Genomic DNA, 21807 nt, shown 5'->3' with positions numbered 1-21807 from the left:
CCCCAGTATTTTTACAGCATACAGGACAGGGTCAGTGTTCCTTTATTTTAACAACACCCCGGTATTTTTACAGCATAGAGGACAGGGGCACAGCACCCCTGTATTTTCACAACACCCCTGTATTTGTACAACACCCCTGTATATTTACAGCATACAGGACAGGGCGAGCACCCCTGTATTTTCTCAGCACCCCAGTATTTTTACAGCATAAAGGACAGGGCCCAGTGTTCCTTTATTTTTACAACACTCCTATATTTTTACAGCATACAGGACAGGACCAGTGTGCTTTTATTTTTACAACAGCACTGTATTTTTACAGCACACAGAACAGTGTCCCTGTACAGCACCGGACAGCAACATCCCTGTACAGCACCCCTAGCAGCACAGGACACCCCAGTACAGAACCTCAAACAGCACAGGACAGCACCCCATGTACAGCACAGGACAGCAACACCCCTGTACAGCACCCCAAACAGCACAGGACACCACAGGACAGTACCCCTGTACAGCACCCCTAAAATCACACAGGGCAGCACCCCTAAAGAGCACACACTGACCCCACGTGACACCACACCCACACAGAGACAGAGGTCTGTCCCCCTAATTCTCCAAGTCCAGAGTGAAAATGGTGATGACACACGGCTCTTTATATGGAATCCAAAACCCACGAGAATCCAACAACGGGATGATGACATTTTGCCTCATTCTGGGATCCGAGTCTGGTGGGTAGTCCCAAGCCAGACTCAGTTCCTAGCTCGGATAGTAAAGTTTGGGGGGGGGGGGGGGGGTTGGATATCGGAGATCTGAACCTGCTCATCTCTAATCTAAGGCCTTCGATTACACACTTCCATACGTAAACTGTATGTCATTCAATTGATCATACTAACATTATTATCTTGAAACGAGACAACACCAACCTGTTTTATTTCCTTTGTATAGTAGAGAAAGCAGTGTGAAAAGGCTTATTACAGTATATTGTGTTTTACTGTAAAGAAATTAATGAATCAATCGCCGGCTGTGAATAGTCCCATCTGGGCACACCATGCACCATGATCTATAGCAGAAAAATCTGTTGTGCCTTCAACTGCGCAAAGGGCTGCCTGGCTGCTACAACTCCCAATACAAGTGTCTCCCCAAAACACTCCAATTACAAATAGAATACAATGTGGATAGGCAATTGTTATGGCCGGGCGCCCCTAGACAATATGTGAACCATTCAATAAACAGAATAATACATTCCTTTATGAAGGTCGTCCCTCAAGATCTCTTTTGACTGATGCGTGTTTGATTCTCAGCACATAGAATAGAATAAAAGCATATCATGTGTAGTATAATTTTAAAATTTTAATACAACACATTAAAACAAATCCAGAATATTCTAAAAGTTTCAATCCCCCAAATCCAGGTGCAAATGCTACAGATGGAACAATTACCAAAGTAATTTGAGAACTGGTTTGAAGCAGTCCTCAAACAAGCGTGTTATTTGAAAAGTCACCACAACGGTCCTCCCGGGCAGGCAGTCAGGTGTATTCCTCTGGTAAATGGATAGCAGTTCACCTTTCACTGGAACAATGGATCCACAAAGCAGACAACGCGTTTCAACCCAAAATGCTATGGGTCTTTCTCAAGGCAATGTGTAACATATCCCCTCCTGAATCCCCTTTTAAACCACACTCCACCAATCGTGGATCATCATTTGACAAGGGGAACTCCAATAGGAGTCTGAGCAGGAGGAGGGATTTGTGGATACAGTTTTGAGTGACAACCAGGTCCACCATAGCCTAGTGCTAAGAAAGGCTGTCATTGGGTGAAAGTTTTGTGATGTCAAATGATGATCCACGATTGGTGAACTGCTATCCATTTACCAGAGGAATACACCTGACTGCCTGCCCGGGAGGACCGTTGTGGTGACTATTCAAATAACACGCTTGTTTGAGTACTGCTTCAAACCAGTTCTCAAATTACTTTGGTAATTGTTCCATCTGTAGCATTTGCACCTGGACTTGGGGGATTGAAACTTTTAGAATATTCTGGATTTGTTTTAATGTGTTGTATTCAAATTTTAAAATTATACTACACATGATATGCTTTTATTCTATTCTATGTGCTGAGAATCAAACACGCATCAGTCAAAAGAGATCTTGAGGACCGACCTTCATAAAGGAATGTATTATTCTGTTTATTGAATGGTTCACATATTGTCTAGGGGCGCCCGGCCATAACAATTGCCTATCCACATTGTACACCATGCACCATGCCATGATGCAGTATGATGCAACGCTGTAAGATGAGCATGCCTATATCTGTATGAGTGTGAGTACTATATACAGTATGTGTGACTATGAATGTGTGCATGTGTGATTGTATGTTAATGTATACAGGTGTGTGACCATGTATATATGTGAGAGAATGCATGCATGCAGGTATGTGTTGAGATGTGTGACAGTACTTGTGCATGCATGTGATAGTATTAGTGTTAAGAAAGGTTAGGGTGTTAAGAAAGGTATTGCTAAAGCATTAAATAATAACAATTATGTGTCATCATTACAAACTATAGAAAATGTTGTACGGGACTTAAGGGAAAATACTTATGTCAGGGCGGTGAATTTAGATGGGAACATTGGGTTGACCAAAGAGAAAAGTAAGGTGGGCAATACTAAGCACGGTGGGGTTGGAGAGGGAGCGAGAAGGACAGTCTGTATCAGTAACTCTATGGATGCACTAGTTAACCAGGATGGAAAATCTTTAGGAAAACAAACAAATAAAGGAACCGATAAACTAAAATGTATGCTTGCAAGAAGTCTAGCAGGTAAAATGGGGGAATTGGAATTGTTAGCATCAAAGACTGAGTATGACATTATAGGTATTACGGAAACATGGTGGGAAGACTCTCATGACTGGGTTGCTAACTTGGAGGGGTATTCTCTTTTTAGGAGGGACAGGGCTAACAAAAGTGGAGGAGGTGTATGTCTTTATGTTAAACTATCACTTAGACCATACCTAAAGGAGGTTATCTATAAGGAGACTGGCGATAATGTGGAGTCACTATGGGTAGAAATCTCAAGTGGGGGAATTGATGCAAAAAAAATAGTCATAGGCACGTGCTACAAACAGACGGATATTAGCATACATGAGGAAGAACAACTATTGCAGCAAATCAAAACAGCTGTGGGATTGGGGGACATCCTTGTCATTGGGGATTTTAATTACCCGGATATAAACTGGAGTAACGATTCATGTGCTAATGCGAGGGGCAGCAGGTTCTTAAATATGATTAGGGATCACTACATGTCTCAATTAGTCGAGGACCCAACTAGAGGTAAAACTACCCTGGATCTAGTAATTACTAATAATGTGGACATTATATCAAACACTAAAGTTGGGGAGAGTTTGGGTAAGAGTGATCACTATATGATCACATTCGACATCAGTTTCAGGAAACATAGCTACAGGGGTTCCACCAAAACTTTTAACTTTAGGAAGGCTAATTTCAGTATGCTTAGATGTGCACTTAACAACATAGAGTGGGAGGTTATGTTTAACAACAAGAACACTTCGGAAATGTGGGATGTTTTAAAAGGGTTGCTGGATAGCAATATTCATAACTTTATTCCCATGGGCAGTAAATGCAGGAGTATTAAACTCAAACCAATGTGGCTTAACAAGAAGGTTAAGGCAGAAATGGATGAAAAAAGCGGGCTTTCAAAGCATTTAAATCTAATGGAAAGGAGGAATCTTTCAAGTATTACAAGGAGTGTAATAAGAAACGCAAAAAAGCAATAAGAGCAGCTAAAATGGAAAATGAAAAGCAATTCGCTATAGAGAGTAAAACCAATCCTAAAAAGTTTTTAAATACATAAACGGTAAAAGATTAAAAAAGGAGAATATAGGTCCATTAAAAGATGAATTAGGAGAATTGATAAATGATGACGAAATAAAAGCGGAAATACTGAACAAATTATTTTCATCAGTATTCACCAGTGAAGAACTGATGGTGGGTGTAGAGCATAACAATTGTGACAGTAATGATTCATGGTTAGATACTTGTTTAAGCAAAGAAGTAGTCCGGGAGAGACTAAGCAAAATTAAGATTAATAAATCACCTGGTCCTGATGGACTTCACCCGAGGGTTCTTATGGAGCTTAGTTCACAACTAGCATGACCCCTATACATGATTTTTAATAGTTCAATTAGATCAGGCACGGTACCGAAGGATTGGCGTATAGCTGAGGTAGTGCCATTATTTAAAAAGGGATCCAAAAATCTTCCGGGAAACTACAGACCAGTTAGTTTAACATCTATAGTGGGGAAAATAGTGGAAGGAATTCTAAGGGACGTCAAACAGGAGTATCTAAAGTCCGCTAGGATTATTAGCAAGAAACAGCATGGGTTTGTGAGGGACAGGTCATGTCAGACTAACTTAATTAGCTTCTACGAGGAAGTGAGCAATAATCTTGATCAAGGAAAAGCAGTGGATGTGGTCTTCCTAGATTTTGCAAAGGCCTTTGATACAGTTCCTCACAGGAGACTGATGATAAAATTAAAGGAGCTTGGCCTAGGAAAAACTATTTGCACATGGATAAGCAGCTGGTTGGATAGCAGGGTACAGCGAGTAGTGGTCAACGGGAAGTCCTCAACCTGGTCCCCAGTAGTCAGCGGAATACCACAAGGGTCTGTACTCGGACCACTACTGTTCAACATATTTATCAATGACCTAGAAATAGGCCTGGAAAGCACAGTGTCAATCTTTGCAGATGATACTAAACTGTAAGGTATTAATTCAGAATTGGATGTAGAGTCCTTGCAGAATTATCTATCTAAACTTGAACTCTGGGCGTCTAAATGGAAAATGAGGTTCAATACAGACAAATGCAAGGTTATGCATTTTGGGACTAAAAACAAACTTGCATCCTACATATTAAATGGGGAACGCCTAGGGGAAACAGAGTTGGAAAAAGATTTGGGGGTATTCATTGATAATAGGCTTAATAAACGTACACAATGTCAAAACGCAGTAAAGAAGGCAAGTAAGGTGCTAGCGTGCATAAAAAGGGGAATTGAGACAAGGGACTCGGATGTAATCTTGCCGCTGTATAAGGCATTGGTACATCCGCACCTGGAATATTATGTTCAGTTTTGGGCACCATTGTATAAAAAAGACATCAGTGAACTCGAAGGTGTTAAAAGGCGAGCTACTAAATTGATTAAAGGCCTAGAAGGACTGGACTATACGGAAAGACTTACTAGGCTGAATATGTATACACTAGAAAAGAGGTGCCTAAGAGGAGATATTATTAATATCTTCAAATATGTAAAGGGACATCACAAAGAGTTATCAGAGGAATTATTTATTAAAAGAACACAGTTTAGGACACGTGGGCACTCGCTGCGACTGGAGGAGAGAAAGTTCCAAACGCAACAGAGGAAAGGGTTCTTCACTGTTAGGGCAATCAGGATGTGGAATTCCCTGCCAGGGAAGGTGGTAATGGCGGACTCTGTAATTGGATTTAAAAAAGGAATGGATACATTTCTGAATGATAAAGCTATCCAAGGTTATAATACTTAAAATATCAACGTAGTTAATCCGGGGGTAACATGAGTGATAGTAGCTAACTAGACATAAAACATTATTTAGCAAGTATGTAGAATCATCACAACTTAAAACAGGTTGAACACGATGGGCAATTTGCCTCTATTCAACCTCAAATACTATGTAAACTATGGCCCTCATTCCGAGTTGTTCGCTCGGTATTTTTCATCGCATCGCAATGAAAATCCGCTTAGTACGCATGCGCAATGTTCGCACTGCGACTGCGCCAAGTAACTTTGCTATGTAGAAAGTAATTTTACTCACGGCTTTTTCATCGCTCCGGCGATCGTAATGTGATTGACAGGAAATGGGTGTTACTGGGCGGAAACACGGCGTTTCAGGGGCGTGTGGCTGAAAACGCTACCGTTTCCGGAAAAAACGCAGGAGTGGCCGGAGAAACGGTGGGAGTGCCTGGGCGAACGCTGGGTGTGTTTGTGACGTCAACCAGGAACGACAAGCACTGAACTGATCGCACAGGCAGAGTAAGTCTGAAGCTACTCTGAAACTGCTAAGTAGTTAGTAATCGCAATATTGCGAATACATCGGTCGCAATTTTAAGAAGCTAAGATTCACTCCCAGTAGGCGGCGGCTTAGCGTGTGTAACTCTGCTAAATTCGCCTTGCGACCGATCAACTCGGAATGAGGGCCTATGTATGTATGTATGTATGTATGTATGTATGTATGTATGTGTAAAGGTATGTGAGTATACAGTATGTGTGTATATATGTGTGACTGTATATATGTATGTGTATAGGTGTGTGATTGTATGTGTGTATGCATGTATTAATGGTTTATTTACATTTTTTCTTCATTTGCATGCAAATGTGTATGGTATGTTATCCTGCCAGTCATATGACTGACAGCGGCATCCCAATACTGATGATTCTGACATTGGATGGGTATTTTACCCCTCCCCTACCATAACCCCTCTGATGGTGGCAGCTATAGCTAACCCTTCAGAAGTGGCAGTAACAGCTGATACTTGGGGGCTGGAGGCTATGGCTTACCACCCTTTAGTGCCTAACCCTAACCCCATTACCCCAGTGCACTAACCCTAAGCCATACCCCGATACTCACATTTGGGATGTCAGCTTTTGGTGTTCTGGTGCCGGTGTCTTGAGTGGTGTCGGTATTCTGCTGGGATGCTGAACTCATACCACCCAAATAAATGAAAAGTATGAAAATTATTAGCCAACCCCTTTACAAGAAGCTTTACAGTAGATACCAGCCCTTTGTTGATATGTATACACACACACACACACACACACACACACACACACACACACGCACACACACACACACACACACATTTTACACATATACACATACACATACAGTTACATACATGCGGAAGTGGGTGCCTTGCCCCAGGTGACAAAAATCCTAGTTTTGGCCCTGAATACTATCATTTTAAAGTTGTTTGTTTCAGTAAATTCAATAAAGTATCAAAAATGTAGACATGGGGGTGTGGCTTGGCAGGTTAACCAGATGGATGTGTCTGTCCGGGACTTTAAAATTATGGTATATTACACTGACTCCCCTGTATGCTCTCTATAATACCATTTAACCCCTAGTGTAATACTATCCTTCTGCAAGAGATCCCTCTTGTGCCCATTTTATTTTACTAGACCCTGTACCTTATTCTCTGGTATTTGGCCTTATATCATCAAGAAAGTTACATTTGTCTTCATGTAAGAGCTGCTGTTGTGAGGACATACCTGTTAGCTGATACTCTCTTTTACGTATCCCTTATTGGAGTGAGATAGGCCATTTTGTAACTGTTCATGATGATGTTGTCCATAGCTACTTAATGGCTTGCTAATGCCAATCCACTGGGAGTCACTATGTTAGAGGCCTTTCTATTTCAGCGTACTATGTAAATGAGTAACAACTGATTGTTCTGACCTATCCGACCCTCAGTTAGATTTTCTATGCCTGCATTATGGTCAGGAACAAGAAAGCTTCCCAAAAAATGAATATGCCTCAACCGAAAGAGACCATGTCCCAGACAGATATGAGGCCATTCCTCCAACCCACTCCGTCTAGGCCTAAGGTAGACCTCTCGGCCTCCAGCCCATCCTCCTCCCCTCCTGATACTCCCGCATTCCCCCCACAGACTGCTGGAGACAACTCTCTCCCTAACGGAGATGGCAACCTTCAGGATATCCTAACTTTTATGAGAAACCTCCCCAGTAAACAAGATTTACAAGACACCATCAGGCGCGATCTGGTTACTAATAGACATGGCATTTCTCAACTTTCTGGTTGTGTGTCTGCTTTAGATGACTGTCAAGACTCAAGAGGGGTTTTTTTCAGATCTTTACAAGAAGTTGTCTCTGCCCAATCGGACGAGATTAGATCGCTACAAGGTCGGCTAACAGACATCGATAACCGGGAGAGGAGGAATAATATATGTATCATAGGTTTGCCAGAGGATGTCCTTCGGACAAGTCTAGTGGATGCCCTCACAACGATCTTTAACAAAATCTTGGGAAATGATCCTAGTGAAACCAGAACATTTTATAGAGCCCATCGGGCGCTTAGACCATGGGGGCTACAAACTGACCGTCCTTGTGATGTCATCTGTCATTTGCATTACTACTCTCAAAAAGACATCATGCGCAATGTTCGACAGTTGGACAGAGTCAATTTTAATGGCACACTGATCCATATCAATCAAGATCTGTCTTGGTATATCCTTCGGCAGCGGAAAGCTCTCAAACCACTGACGGACGAGCTGTGAAAACATCAGCTGAAATATTGTTGGGGCTTTCCCTGTAGCCTACAAATATCATTGTCTGGGAAGAACCATTCTCTAAACACCTCGTCTGATTTGCCATGGTTCTGTTCTGGACTAGGCTTACCAAAGATGGCATTGTCCAACTGGGAATTTACCATGTCAGAACTGCAACTTCTCCAGCTAATGGATGCAGATTCCCGATGGCAAGAGGCCCATGGTACTAAGTCACAGAGATCCACTGCCTCTACGGCCTGTCAGGACTCCAGCATTACCGGATTGTCTGATTCTATGTACGGTGGTTTTATTTTTTCCCCACATTTTTGTCTATTCTCTTCACAGCCATATCTGGATTCCACTGTGATACATATTGGTGAGTCCCACCTTATTTCTGTCTTTGTTGTGGTCAGGATGTTTGATATATCTGTTAGTTTAACTTTCTGCTCTTTTAGGGTTAAGGTCCCATGGACGTTGAACTTTTTATACTAATTTTATGATGTTACAAATGTTTATATTATGACTTAAACCTAAATCTATGTTTACTAAATTCCTAATTGCTTGCCTAGTTTGCAACATGCCCTTACTAGTGACTCCCTAGCCCCACACCCACTTACGGCTATCATGACTTTTGGGTTTCTAATTCCCTAGTGTCTCAGTCTCCCCTCAGTGGGTTTTTTCTTTTCATGTTAATGTTGCTCTTGTTCTTTGATCTTTGTTCTCCTACTTCTCCACATTTGTTCTTTATCTCATTTATTCTTCTTTCTCATTTCTTGACCATTCCAGGAGCTAGGATACCCTGTACTGTTTTCTGGCCTCTATGACTTCGCTGGGTAAATTGAAAATTTTATCAATTAACGCCAAGGGTCTGAATGTTCCGGAAAAGAGATCCACTCTCCTTAGGTCATTGTAGTCTGATAGGGTCGATATTGCTCTCATCCAAGAGACTCATTTTAAGATTTCTGCCTGTAGCCCATTATTGACCAACCATCAGATTCCCCTTAGCCTTTTATTGCAATACTTCGGATAGCAAATCTAAAGGTGTGACCATATTGTTTTCTAGGAACCTCCCGATATCTGATGTTTCTGTGCACAAACCAGTCCCGGGTAGGTTGATTGTAGTTAATTATAAAATTTTTACGTGCTCCTATACATTCTTAGTAATGTATGTCCCTAATCTGGACCAGGTGTCCTATTTTCAGTCTCATCTCTTACAGTTAGAACTTCTTCTCGGCATTGTAGTATTGGGGGGTGATTTGAATTGGACCATGGATCCTCTTCTTGACTCCTCTTCTCATATCCCTAGAGCCTCTCAATGTAAATATTGTCAAGTTAAGAGAATTTTTCATGGGCTTCAGCTGACCAATTCTTGGAGAGTCCTTCACCCGTCTGGACAAGATTACTCTTTTTATTCTATCCCGCACCAAGCTTACTCGCGTCTAGACTATCTGTTTCTTAGCCATAGACACCTTCCTTTTTTAGTTAAGTCATCAATTGGTTCAATAACATGGTCTGACCACGGCCCTGTATCTATGACACTGTCAGTCCCTTTCCCCTCTCCGGGCCAATGATCCTGGCATCTTAATGACTCCTTATTACAGGATAAATATTGTAAAGGTGAGGTTTAATAGACATTATCTGAATATTTTGCTATTAATGATACTGCGGAAATGTCTAGGATAATTCTATGGTAGGCTCATAAGTGCACTTTATGAGGCAAACTTATACAAATGGGCTCCTATATGAAGAAACAAAAAATGGCTCATATTGCCTGTTTGCTGCCAAAAATTCATTCTCTTGAGACTCAACATAAATTGTCTCTCAACAGAGCCGATTTTATAGCATTGACCGAAGCGAGAGCCCAGCTGAATAATACCCTTAGTAATAGCACTAAACTAGTTCTTTGAAAATGTTGTTCAAAATATATTCAATGGGGAAATAAGCCAGGAAGTCTCCTGGCTCAGGCGCTATGGGCCCAAAGGATGTCTTCATTTATTGGGACTATGAAGGATAGTACAGGCTCCTTGTGCTTTAAGACTCCCGAATTAGCGACCTGTTTTAAGCAATACTATACTGCCCTTTATAACTTAAATAAATCCGCACCAAACACTGACCCTCTTCTTGATGCTCTCCGTATGAAGGCCTACTTGGAAAAGGTCTCCTTCCCTACTATTCCCCTTTCCAACAGAGAGGCACTGGAAAGGCCCTTCACTTTACTGGGATTAGAATGCGCTACTGCCTCCACTCCCTCTGGTAAAAGCCAGAGTGCAGATGAATTCTCCATTTTTTTATTACAAAATGTTCAAAGACACTTTAGACTCCTTCAGGCCTTTAACTCTATAACTGCAGACACCCATTTCTCTAGACATTCCTTAGAAGCTCAAATTACTGTGATCCCTAAATCTGGTAAAGACCCCTCGGTGTGCTCGAGCTACAGACCCATCTCCCTCCTCAATGTGGATGCCAAACTCTTTGCGAAATTGATGGCAAATAGGCTGAATGAATATCTCCCCTCCCTTATCCACAACGACCAAGTGGGATTTGTCCCTGGTCAGGAGGTAAAAGATAACACTACCAAGGTTCTGAATTTAATCCACCTAGCTTCTAGCAGTGGTACCACTACTATTTTATTGTCTACCGATGCTGAAAAGGCATTCAATAGGCATTTTATGAAGTCGGTGCTGGATCACATCGGGTTGGGTACACGGGCTCTTGGACAGATTATAGCCCTTTATGATCAACGGGCAGCCAGAGTTCGTGTCAATGGTTCCCTCTCAGAGTCTTTCTCCAAAAGTAATGGTATGAGACAGGGATGCACTCTCTCTCCATTAATTTCCGTTCTCTGTATTGAAGCTCTAGCTAAGGCTATTAGGTCCAACAATTATCTTTCTGACCTCTGTGTTGGAGACAAGGAATATAAATTAGCAATGTTTGCAGATGATTTGTTTGCGATAATTACATCCCCTGTTTCCTCTCTACCCCACTTTATGAATGATCTTGAAGCTTTTAGTAATCTCTCTAATTTTAAAGGTAACATGTCAAAATCCTGTGCATTAAACATCTCGGCCTCTCCCACCATGGTAAACAAACTTCAAAACTTCTTTCCTTTCATGTGGAAATCTTCCCATATCACATATCTCGGTGTTCAATTACCTAGCAATTTATCTCATCTAATCTCTCTAAGTTATACTCCACTGCTTCAGACAATGAGAGCTGATTATAGCAAGTAGCATTTCTTGGTTAAGTAGGGTGAATGTTGTCAAGATGAACACCCGTCCTAAACTATTATATATACTTCAGACTTTACAATTAGGGTCCCAGATTCCTGGTTCCGGTCCACCCAAAAACTCATACAGCAACACATATTGTTCCGTAGGAGACCTTGGATAAGCCGAATTGTTCTTGCGAGACCTGTTCATTGTGATGGTTTTCAACTGCCGGACATAAAAACATACAATCATGCAATATTGCTTAACAGAATTCTGGACTGGACCAGGAACCAGGAAACTAAACAGTGGATGGAGTTGGAAGCCTTATATATGCAACAATATTCAGAAAATTTTCCTTGGCTCCCTTTGCTCCCTAAACCCCCTTTTATTCACCCAACTATCTCTCCTACTCTTTCCTTCTGGAAGACAACACGTCGCTATCTACATATTTCTTCTTTATTCGTCCCTTTAACTTCTTTTCCAGCTAACAAAGACTTCACGCCTGCTTTTACTCTTTCCCACTTCCATTCATGGCCAGTGGAAGGACATTTCAGAGTCGACCAGCTGGTGACATCATTGGAAGTTAAACAATTCTCGGATATTAGAACAAAATGGGAAATTCCACGTTCTGATTTCTGGAAATATTTACAGGTCATACATTTCTTAAACTCGGGTGAAAATGCCCTTAGTGCCTCTCGAGAATTGACACAATTTGAAAGACTTTGTGTTGCTCCCTGTAGCCCAACCCACACGATTTCCACCTTATACAAGTTACTGCAGAACCCCACCTCCCGGACGTCTCCTTCTTTTATCTCAGCTTGGGAAAAAGATCTGGATATAACACTTTCAGACAAGGAATGGAACGCTGTTTTCCTCAAAACACACCGAAGCTCTATTTGTATACAAGTGAGAGAAACTCAATATAAAATTTTAATGCGATGGTATAGGCATCCCTCCCTTTTGCATGCTATGTATCCCACTGTGTCTGATAATATTTAGAGATATCGACATGCTATTGGCTCTCCATTGCATATTTGGTGGGACTGCCCCTTACTCCACCCCTTTTGGAATTCTGTTATTGTTGTCTCTCAAGATATACTTAAAACTATGGTTCCTAACACTCCAGCCTTTTGGCTGTTAAACCATTCGCCATTGTCAGTTTCAATTTATAGATTGTCGCTACTTCGCCACTTGAGCAATGCCGCTCGTGCAATCATTCCCTCCCTCTGGAGGTCCACTACTCCATCCACCCAAAGATTATGGTTTTCTAGAATTGATTTCTATATGAACATGGAAGATGTCCTTCTGGCATCAAGAGATAGATTGTCTGAGTTCATAGCCTTATGGCTTCCCTGGCTAGACTATAAATCTACCTCTGCTTATAAAGATTGTTTTCTCGATGACGGGTTTGAACGCAGGGAATCTATCTTAAGAAGCTTCTGATAACTACCCACAGTAAGTTTTCCTGGTCTGGGTCACTCTTCTCTTTTTTTTCTGCTTACCTTTCATTTCACATTTTCTTCCCCACCCTTTTCTCTATTCTCACTTTCTTCTCCTAAGTGACGTACATTTAGTTTTCAATGGTATTGTGACAGACTTTGGTAATATTAACTATACACTTAGTTTGCAAACTTCGATATAATTCACTGTTTAGAATGTGTATGTTAATTCTTACTACTCGCTGTGTCGAGTACTACTTTTTCTTTTTTTTCTTTTTCTGCCATGATGTCTGTCTTCTGTTTTTCAATCGTGTACTTTGGTATGTACTTCTTACTTCTTTCTTTTAATAAAAACAGATTATAAAAATGTTTTTTTAGACATTAGCTGACATTATGATTCTATTATGAAAGGCATTATAAGTTGTTTTCTTCTGTTAAGCCATCTACCAAAATTTTTGCAGATGATACTAAAATATGTAGGGATAATCAATTCAGATGTAGATGTGGAGTCTCTTCAGAGCAACTTATTTAAACTGGAAGTTTGGGCAACGAAATAAAAAATGAGGTTTAATGTGGAAAAATGTAAAGTTATGCACTTTGAGACTAAGAATAAACTTAATTTAATTTAAGTGTGGAAAATGTAGGGGAAATGGTATTAGAAAATTATTTGGAGTGTTCATTTATAGTAGACTTAGCAGCAGTACCCAATGTCAAAGTGCAGCGATAAAGGCAAATAAGGTGCTAGCATGCATAAAAAGGGGAATTGAGGCAAGAGAAGAGAGTGTAATCCTCCCACTGTACAAGTCAATGGTACGACCGTATCTTGAGTATTGTGTACAGTTCTGGGCACCACAAAAAAAGAGACATATTAGAACATGAAAAGGTTCAGAGGCGAGCTACCAAATTGATTTAAGGGGTTGGAGATACTGGAATATGAGGAGAGGCTTTCTAGGTTAGATATGTTTACACTAGAAATGAGACGACTAAGAGGAGATAGGATTAATATTTACAAATATATAAAGGGGTAATATGCGGAGCTATCAGGTGATTTGTTTACTAAAAGACCTCTTCACAAAACGCGCGGACACCCGATAATGCTTGAGGAGAGGAAATTTTGTACTCAGGAGGGTATTCTTCACTGTAAGGGCAATACGAATGTGGAATATATTGCAAGAGAAGGTTGTAATGGTGAAGTCAATGCTTTTAAAAATGGGTTCGATAAATTTCTAACGGATAAAGATATCTGAGGACATAGCTTTTTACCAGAATAATGTTATGATTCCAGTACTCAGGTCTGGGGAGATCTTATAGCAAAGGACTTGAGTACCAGAACGTAATGCTGGGAAAAGGGGTAGGAACAGGAATAGCCCCTGGCACCCTATCTCCGTTGTCTCGCCCGTGCTGTCAGAACTCTCTTGCGAGACTATGGTTGCTTGAGCCCATGGCAGCCGCGTTTGAAGGGCGGATTATGTCTGCCCAACTCCAATGCCCCCTCAGGTCTTAATGGGAGACAAAGAGAGAACCGAGACAGGGTGATAACAAGGGGCCCTCTAACTGAACAACAAGGCCAGGGGATAATAACTAACCTAAAACCAAGTATGCGCGGATTACCGCCAGGGAAAAGGACAACCAAAATACCCACTTGTCCACTCTCCTACACGGCACCGCCGAGTTCCGGAGAGGACTGTGGGAGCGGAAACCTCCGCAAATGCTCCAAAACCAGAATACAAAATGAAGCGGCCTAGGCCGCAGCACACGGCAGAGCCGCCACTCACGAAACCAAATGAGATCCTCAAACGACTGTTGCAGGTAAATGAGGACCAGAAGAACTCCTTGGGATGAGATGACAGACACCAAAACTCGGGAACTCTGAGGACAGGAACGACCGGACACAGCAGACCAGGAACAGATCAGCAAATATGAACAGCATGCAGGAAGCTATAACCGGCGTCTGTGTGTGGCACTGAGAAGGCTTTAAGCAGTGAATCCCCCAATCAGAGTACAGAACCTAATTACCATGAATGTCGTGCAGCTGCCTTGCTGCACGACCAGAAGACATGTGTGTCTAGTTCAGTAATCATCCCTGCAACGGGGAACGCGGTCCGCCCGTGGCGTCCCCGTTGCTAGGGTCCTGGCGGCTCGGCGCGCCCGGCGTCCTAGCATTGCTAGGTAGCTGGCGGCTCAGCGCGCACGGCGTCCTAGCGTTGCTAGGGACCCGGCGGCTCAGCACGCTAGGCGCCGGGCCGGGCGGAAGTCTCGGACCGCGGCGCCTAACAGTAACCCCCCCTTGAGGAGGATTCAACGAACCCCTAAAGCCAGGTTTCTGAGGAAATTCCAGAAAAAATAATCTCTTGAGTTTAGGGGCATGTAGATCCTTATCCAGGACCCAAGACCTTTCCTCCGGACCATAGCCTTTCCAGTGAACCAAAAAATAAAGCCGGCCCCGGGACACTTTAGAATCTAGAACCTTCTCTACCAAACATATTGTTTCAACAGGGAACAGTGGAAAGTATTTCCAATTCTAAGAGATCTTGGCATGCGTAGCCGAAATGCAACTGGGTTGACCTTCTTAATGATAAGAAACGGTCCAATAAATTTGGGTCCCAGTCTAGCTGAGGATTGTCGAAGCTTGATGTTGCGAGTTGACAACCAAACCTTATCTCCCACCTTAAAAGTGCAAGGACGTCGGAGCCTATCAGAAAATTTATTTTCTCGGAAGGCCGCTTTTCTGAGAGCAAGGTGCACTTTTCTCCAAATAGCTCTGAGATGGGAGGTTAAGGTCAGCGAGGAGACTGGAGAATGATGGAAAAAAGAGTTGGCTCTAGGATGAAAACCAAAGACTGAAAAGAATGGAGACTCTTTGGTGGAGGAATGACAAGAGTTATTATAAGCAAATTCGGCCAAAGGAAGAAACTCGGACCAATCATTCTGGAGTTTGGCCGAATACAAACGTAAGTACTGTTTTAATGACTGGTTAACTCGTTCAGTTTGCCCGTTAGACTGTGGGTGGTAACCAGATGTTAAAGACAGTTTAATCTTCAAAGAGGCACAAAAACGTTTCCAGAATCGTGCGATGAATTGTGGACCCCGATCAGAAACAACATCAGTGGGCAAACCATGAAGCCTGAACACATGGCGGAGGAACAAAACTGCCAACCCTTGAGCAGAGGGTAATCGGAGAAGAGCAACGAAATGAGCCATTTTACTAAAACGGTCCACTACCACCCAAATGACTCGTAATCCGGCTGAAAGGGGAAGGTCAACCACGAAATCCATGGAAATATGAGACCATGGCCTGAGAGGAACGGTTAAAGGCATGAGTTGCCCGATAGGCAACGAACGAGGAACCTTATGCTGTGCACAAACCTGACAGGAATGGACGAATTCCTTAACGTCTTTAGAAAGACTAGGCCACCACACTGAGCGAGAGACTAACTCCAAAGTCTTAGTGATACCCGGATGCCCTGAGACCTTGTTGTCATGAAACTCAGTTAAAACAGTGCCTCTCAAAAATTCGGGAACAAAAAGACGACCAGCAGGAGTAAGTCTAGGAGCTTGGTGTTGAAGCTGGTTTAACTGAGTATATAAATCCTGTGTGAGGCCTGCCCGGATGACCGAAGATGGAACAATGGGAGTAACAACAGGATTGCTATTGTGAACCGGAAGAAAGTTACGTGACAGGGCATCAGCCTTCGTATTCTTGGAACCAGGCCTGAAGGTGATTATAAACCTGAAACGAGTAAAAAATAATGCCCAACGTGCCTGCCGAGCATTAAGCCGTTTAGCTGATTCAATATATTGCAGGCTCTTATGGTCAGTAAAAACTGAAATAGTATGTCTAGCTTCCTCCAGCCAATGCCTCCATTCCTCGAAAGCCCATTTTACTGCCAGTAATTCCCGATTACCAACGTCATAGTTGGATTCAGCAGAGGAGAATTTCCTGGACATGAAGGCACAAGGATGCAACTCCTGAGACTCCGGATCTTCTTGAGAAAGGATAGCCCCCACTCCAACCTCTGAGGCATCAACCTCCACAATAAAGGGAAGTTCCGGATTAGGATGTCTGAGGACAGGAGCCGAGACAAAGGCTTGTTTCAAGGCCCGGAAGGCTAACTCAGCTTCATGCGACCAATTGGAGGGATCCGCTCTTTTTTTAGTCAGAGCTACTATGGGAGCGACCAGGTCAGAAAAAGTATGAATGAACCGCCTATAATAATTAGCAAACCCTAAAAAGCGCTGAATTGCTTTTAAATTAGTGGGTTGCGCCCAATTAAGGATGGCCTGGAGTTTCTTCGGTTCCATGGAAAATCCCTGGGGAGAAATTATGTACCCCAAGAAAGACACCTCTGTGATGTGAAAATCACACTTCTCAAGCTTGGCATATAAATGATTCTCTCGTAACTTTTGAAGAATCAGACGCACCTGGGTAACATGTTGTTCAATCGACTCAGAATATATCAAAATGTCGTCTAAATAAACGACCACGAATTTCCCTAGGAAGTCACGGAGAACATCGTTAATGAGGTCTTGAAAAACCGCCGGAGCATTTGACAGGCTGAACGGCATCACCAGGTATTCATAGTGACCCGACTGAGTGCTGAAAGCCGTCTTCCACTCATCCCCAGATTTAATTCGGATGAGGTTGTAAGCTCCTCTAAGATCAATTTTTGAGAAGATCACGGTGGAACGTAACTGATCAAAAGTACTGAAATTAAAGGCAAAGGATAGGTGTTTTTCACAGAGATCTTATTCAGAGCCCTAAAATCAATGCATGGTCTAAGCGAGCCATCTTTTTTCTCCACAAAGAAAAATCCAGCACTTAATGGAGATTTTGAAGGTCTAATAAAACCCTTTTTTAGGCTTTCCTGAATATAATTATTCATGGCCGTGGTTTCTGGCCCGGACAGGGCATATAATCTCCCTTTAGGCAAAGTGGCACCTGGTACTAGCTCAATTGCACAATCGTAGGACCGATGGGGAGGCAGAATGTCCGCATTGCCCTTGGAGAACACATCGGCAAAATCCTAGTATTCCACAGGAATAAGCTCTGGGACGACTGCTGCAACCCTGACCGGATAAGAAATACATTCTTTAGTACAAAAAGAACCCCATTGAGAAATCTCCCCGGACCGCCAATCAATGGTGGGATTATGAAAGGCAACCCAAGGGTGACCCAAAACTACAGGAACTGCCGGACAATGTGTAAGGTAGAATTCTATATCTTCAGAATGTAAGGCTCCTACTGTAAGCAATACTGGAGGTGTACGGTGAGTAATTATCCCATTGGAAAGCGGACCCCCATCTAACCCATGCATGGTGATACGTTTATCCAACGGTATATGTGGAATGCCTAAGGCCTTAGCCCAAGTTAAATCCATAAAGTTTCCTGCAGCTCCACTGTCGACAAAGGCCGACACCAATGAACTGAGGCTGCCAAAGGAAACCTTAACAGGGACTAATAGAGAGTCCTTTGAGGAGATAAGCTGCAGACCTAAGTGAACCCCCTCACAATTCACCTGGTCAGAGCGTTTCCCGACTTGTTCGGGAAGTTACGAGCAAAATGTCCCTTATCACCACAGTACAAACAAAGACCGGAACTTAGTCTTCTGGTTTTTTCCTCAGGAGACAGCCGGGAGAGACCCACCTGCATGGGCTCCTCGACATCCTCTGGGAAGGTATAAACACAAGGACTAGGCCTAACAGTTGTTCCTCTTTCAGCCCTCCGCTCTCGGAGACGACGATCTATTTTTATAGCAAGCTCCATGAGTTTATCGAGAGTCTCAGGAGCGGGGTACTGGAGGAGACTGTCTTTAATAAGTTCAGATAAACCGAGGTGAAACTGACTGCGCAGGGCCGGGTCATTCCAGCCACAGTCGTTCGACCAACGGCGAAATTCGGTACAATAAACCTCCGCTGGATTTCTACCTTGTTTGAGAGCGCGCAGATGACTCTCGGCTGACGCGTCTCTATCTGGGTCATCATACAAGAGCCCTAATGACTTAAAAAAGGCGTCTACAGATAACAACGCAGGATCCTCAGCTTTTAAACCAAACGCCCAGGTCTGAGGATCGCCCTGGAGTAACGAAATAATAATCCCAACCCGCTGAGATTCAGTACCAGAGGATGTGGGCCTTAAACGAAAATATAGCTTACAAGCTTCTTTAAAATTAAAAAAATATTTTCTGTCACCAGAAAAACGGTCGGGTAAATGCATCTTCGGTTCTGGGACTACCCCCGGGGAAGCTCGCAAAAGATCTTCCTGCGATCTCACCCGAAGAGAAAGATCCTGAACCATCTGAGTAAGTTCTTGAATTTGGTTAACTAAGAGCTGACCAGGATTTGGTCCTAACCCTGTCGGATTCATGTAGCCGATAAACTCTCACCAAGAAAAAATGGGAAAAAATGAAACCCCCTTTATTTTAAGTTTTTTTATTTTTATTTTGGGCCGGTTATAATGTTATGATTCCAGTACTCAGGTCTGGGGAGATCTTATAGCAAAGGACCTGAGTACCAGAACGTAATGCTGGGAAAAGGGGTAGGAACAGGAATAGCCCCTGGCACCCTATCTCCGTTGTCTCGCCCGTGCTGTCAGAACTCTCTTGCGAGACTATGGTTGCTTGAGCCCATGGCAGCCGCGTTTGAAGGGCGGATTACGTCTGCCCAACTCCGATGCCCCCTCAGGTCTTAATGGGAGACAAAAAGAGAACCGAGACAGGGTGATAACAAGGGGCCCTCTAACTGAACAACAAGGCCAGGGGCTAATAACTAACCTAAAACCAAGTATGCGCGGATTACCGCCAGGGAAAAGGACAACCAAAATACCACACTTGTCCACTCTCCTACACGGCACCGCCGAGTTCCGGAGAGGACTGTGGGAGCGGAAACCTCCGCAAATGTTCCAAAACCAGAATACAAAATTAAGCGGCCTAGGCCGCAGCACACGGCAGAGCCGCCACTTACGAAACCAAATGAGATCCTCAAACGACTGTTGCAGGTAAATGAGGACCAGAAGAACTCCTTGGGATGAGATGACAGACACCAAAACTCGGGAACTCTGAGGACAGGAACGACCGGACACAGCAGACCAGGAACCGATCAGCAAACATGAACAGCATGCAGGAAGCTATAACCGGCGTCTGTGTGAGGCACTGAGAAGGCTTTAAGCAGTGAATCTCCCAATCAGAGTACAGAACCTAATTACCATGAATGTCGTGCAGCTACCTTGCTGCACGACCAGAAGACATGTGTGTCTAGTTCAGTAATCATCCCTGCAACGGGGAACGCGGTCCGCCCGTGGCGTCCCCGTTGCTAGGGTCCCGGCGGCTCGGCGCGCCCGGCGTCCTAGCATTGCTAGGGAGCCGGAGGCTCAGCGCGCACGGCGTCCTAGCGTTGCTAGGGTCCCGGCGGCTCGGCGCGCCTGGCGTCCTAGCATTGCTAGGGAGCCGGCGGCTCAGCGCGCACGGCGTCCTAGCGTTGCTAGGGACCCGGCGGCTCAGCACGCTAGGCATCCCTAGTTGCTAGGCGCTGGGCCGGGCGGAAGTCTCGGACCGCGGCGCCTAACAAATAGAATAGGGAATATAATATAATTCAGGTTGAACTCAATGGACAACTTGTCTTTTTTCAACCTCACCAACTTTGTTACTATGTTATGTTATTTTGTCAAGTACTTAGGGCCTAATTCAGTCCTGATCACTGCTGTGCGTTTTCGCACAGCAACCGATCAGGTCTGAACTGAACATGCGCCGGATCTCAGTGCGCTTGCGCATGCCAGACAGCGAACGGCTGTCTCAGCCCTGCGATTGCCTCTGCCTGATTGACAGGCAGAGGCAGTCGCTGGGCGGGAGGGAGCGGGCTGGCATGATTTGTAGAGATGAGCGCCTGAAATTTTTCGGGTTTTGTGTTTTGGTTTTGGGTTCGGTTCCGCGGCCGTGTTTTGGGTTCGAACGCGTTTTGGCAAAACCTCACCGAATTTTTTTTGTCGGATTCGGGTGTGTTTTGGATTCGGGTGTTTTTTTCACAAAACACTAAAAAACAGCTTAAATCATAGAATTTGGGGGTCATTTTGATCCCAAAGTATTATTAACCTCAAAAACCATAATTTACACTCATTTTCAGTCTATTCTGAATACCTCACACCTCACAATATTATTTTTAGTCCTAAAATTTGCACCGAGGTCGCTGTGTGAGTAATATAAGCGACCCTAGTGGCCGACACAAACACCGGGCCCATCTAGGAGTGGCACTGCAGTGTCACGCAGGATGTCCCTTCCAAAAAACCCTCCCCAAACAGCACATGACGCAAAGAAAAAAAGAGGCGCAATGAGGTAGCTGTGTGAGTAAGATTAGCGACCCTAGTGGCCGACACAAACACCGGGCCCATCTAGGAGTGGCACTGCAGTGTCACGCAGGATGGCCCTTCCAAAAAACCCTCCCCAAACAGCACATGACGCAAAGAAAAAAAGAGGCGCAATGAGGTAGCTGTGTGAGTAAGATTAGCGACCCTAGTGGCCGACACAAACACCGGGCCCATCTAGGAGTGGCACTGCAGTGTCACGCAGGATGTCCCTTCCAAAAAACCCTCCCCAAACAGCACATGACGCAAAGAAAAAAAGAGGCGCAATGAGGTAGCTGTGTGAGTAAGATTAGCGACCCTAGTGGCCGACACAAACACCGGGCCCATCTAGGAGTGGCACTGCAGTGTCACGCAGGATGTCCCTTCCAAAAAACCCTCCCCAAACAGCACATGACGCAAAGAAAAAAAGAGGCGCAATGAGGTAGCTGACTGTGTGAGTAAGATTAGCGACCCTAGTGGCCGACACAAACACCGGGCCCATC

This window comes from Pseudophryne corroboree, chromosome 6 (genome assembly GCF_028390025.1).
Source record: "Pseudophryne corroboree isolate aPseCor3 chromosome 6, aPseCor3.hap2, whole genome shotgun sequence".
Lineage (NCBI taxonomy): Eukaryota > Metazoa > Chordata > Amphibia > Anura > Myobatrachidae > Pseudophryne > Pseudophryne corroboree.
Note: the sequence above shows the minus strand (reverse complement) of the source record.